Here is a 3,137-nt window from a genome sequence, read left to right as displayed (position 1 = left end):
AGGCGTCTTCAAGAGAGATTACTGCACTGTCGCAAGTATGGGCATATAACTGATCAGTGCTATGATCTGAGGTGCACTATCGAGAATCTGATCGATCGAGGAACACTAGCCGTAGTTCACGCTCCACCGAGAAAACAAGAATCTCAATCAGCTGTGTACACCCGATTGTACAAGCAAGGTGAACTCTTACCTTTGCCTAGGAGGCCCGAGGGTGGAATTTTAGGCCCATATCCTCTCAAGTACTGTCAGTATCATCAACTTGCCGGTCACAGCACCGATGATTGCCATACACTAAGGCTCGAACTTCAGCACAGATCTAAGGCGAAGCGTGCTAGTTCTAAGGAACCAATTTCCATCAACCTCCTTTCACTCGATGAAACTAAAGAAGATCCAACAGAACTAATGGTTCTTGAAACTCTGAAGCTTTCAGGAGAATTCAACTTGAAGAATACGGTGAAATTCCACTGATTGATTGGGAAACATGTATTCCTAAGTGGATGGATCCAGATAAGGTAGCAGTTACCGCTGAAGGAGCAAAGACTCCAGCATCTGAAGTAGCTTCCATTGTCTCTATCATGGAACCACGAGTGTTCAGCAAACTCGACGCCGATGACAAGAAAGCTTGCACACTGGTTTGCAAGGCTTGGGCCACTTGGTTACACCTCGCATGGTACGAACCCCAACTCGTCAGGTTCTAAGCGTCAGCAGATGAAGACTCATCGCAGCACCGCAGCAATGAGGGCTAGCCCATTGAATAATCTTAGGTTGTAATATAATGTAGTTCGACAATCCGAAGATCGGGTCTGATTCTCCATAAAAAAAAATGTTTTGAATTTGTTTTCAAAATTCTCGTTTTTATCAAAGCGATACCTCATCGTTTTCGCGGAATCCTTCTCTTTCTCATAAGAGCCAAATAGGTTCCCTTTTCCATTCTACCTCTAGCATGTTTGCATCCTCTAATTTCCCAAATCTTTCTCATATAATCATTCGCATCGACCCATTCTCCTCAAAAGCCAATGCCTTATGCATTTCCACCTTTTCTCTCCCCAGTCGAAGACTGAGCAAAGTTGAGACTCCGCGCAGTAGTTGGGAGAAGATGCGCTCTGATTGCAAGATGTCTTTTGGACAAGACAATTAAGTTCACCCGATCATCTCAAAAGGACTTGAGATCATCCAGAAGATGGGATATACACCCGGAACCGGACTAGGAAAGGACGGAGCAGGAATGAAAGAGCCAATCCCAGTTGTTGACAAGAAGGATCGTCACGGTTTGGGATATAGGGGCAATAAGGAGAATTTACCCCTGAAGAAGTTTCCTTTAACACTCAACGTTTGTGTTGCAAGGAGATGAGGAACTTTACTACGAGTTCCCGGAACCATGGTGTGACCCACGGACCAAGGAATTCCTGGGTTGGAGATTTTCTTTGCTGAAGCAAGAGATCCGGAATTGATCAAGACCTGGTTTAAGGAAAAACCGGAAGTTCCCGCAGAAGACGAAGATTGGGTGAAGCACTTATGTTATGGTGTTCTCCGCAAGATGTTTCAGTTTGCCGATCCCGAAGAGCGAGGTTTCGATCCGACAACCTTAATTCCCTCGGACCACGTTTCCCATGATTGGAGCGTGGAGTGCAAGATGGATAACGGATCCTTGAATTTCGAATTATTCCTCCCACCTCTCCGAACGCTTAAGCGACTTCTTAATGCTTCGCACTAAGCGTGTAAACAACCAAAAACTTCGCTTTATTCATAAGCTTCGCTTTAGCGTGTAAACAAAAGCATAGCTTTCGCTATTACATTCCTGAGGCAGTGACTTTTGGAGTTTGGTTTTCCTTCGAGGTTTGTTAGCTGGGTCATGGCTTGTTTCTCTTCAGTGTCTTATACTTTTCATGTGAATGGTGAGCTCACTGTTCCTATTGCGGGGAAGAAAGGTATCAGACAGGCCAGTTTCTCCATACTTATTTGTTTTGAGTATGGACTGAATCGTTTTTGGGTTTGAGAACAAATGCTGCTTTTAGATATCATCCGAGATGTAAGAAACTTGATCTAACACATGTTTGCTTTGCTGATGATCTATTGCTTTTCTCAAGGGCTTGAGTCAGTTAGGCGGATTATGAAAGCTTTTTCTATCTTCTCGGAAGCATCTGGTTTGAAAGCTAATCAGTCTAAGAGCTCTATCTATTTTGGTGGAGTTTCTTTGGATGTTCAAAATGATTAATGCTTTTCATTTTGCAAAAGGTGAGCTTCCTTTTAGGTATCTTGGTGTTCCTTTATCCACCAAGAAACTTTCAGTTATTCAATGTCAACCTCTCATAAGGAAGATTTTGCAAAGGATTGATGCTTGGTCTACAAAGTTTCTCTCTTATGCTGGTAGAGTTCAACTGATCAAGTCAGTTCTTTTTGGTGTTCAAAGCTATTGGTGCCAGGTTTTTCTTCTTCCTCAGAAAGTATTGAAAATGATTCAAGCAGCTTGTATAACTTTTTTGTGGACTGGTAAGTCTGGCACTTCCAGAAGAGCTTTGGTTGCTTGGGAGACAGTTTGTTTACCAAAGGCTGCAGGTGGTTGGAATCTCATGTGTATCCATTTATGGAACAAGGCTGCAATCTGCAAGCTTCTTTGGAATTTGGCTCAAAAGAAGGATAAAGTTTGGGTCAAATGGGTGAATGAATTTGATATTAAAGGCAAAGATCTCACTGCCATGAGTGTCCCAAATCACTTGGGTGGTGAAGAAGATTTTTGGGTCTATGGAGTATTTGAATAGTATTCCCTCTGGCAGTGCTATGTTACACAGCATGACCTTCTCTATTAGGAACGTAGTCGCTTAAGCGATCGGAATGAATAAAGCGAAGATTTTGGAAGGTCTACAATGAATTGAGGGGTGACGTGCCTAATGTGAGTTGTAGGAAACTTACTTGTAATAATTTTGCTGCTCCAAAATGTATATTTATCACTTGGTTAGCTATCTTGAATAGAATGGTGACTTGTGATAATATGCAGAAAATAGGGATTCAATGCAGCATGCAGTGTTGTTTATGCTCAACAGGCATTGAGACTGTGAGCCATTTCTTTTTTGAGTGTGAGTATTCTGCTGCAGTTTGGGGTGTTGTGCTTCAGTGGTTGGGTATTAGTAGAAGACCTC

This window comes from Spinacia oleracea, mitochondrion, assembly GCF_020520425.1.
Source record: "Spinacia oleracea mitochondrion, complete genome".
NCBI classification, from domain to species: domain Eukaryota; kingdom Viridiplantae; phylum Streptophyta; class Magnoliopsida; order Caryophyllales; family Amaranthaceae; genus Spinacia; species Spinacia oleracea.
The sequence above is the reverse complement of the archived record's forward strand: the minus strand, read 5'-3'. Positions refer to the sequence as shown.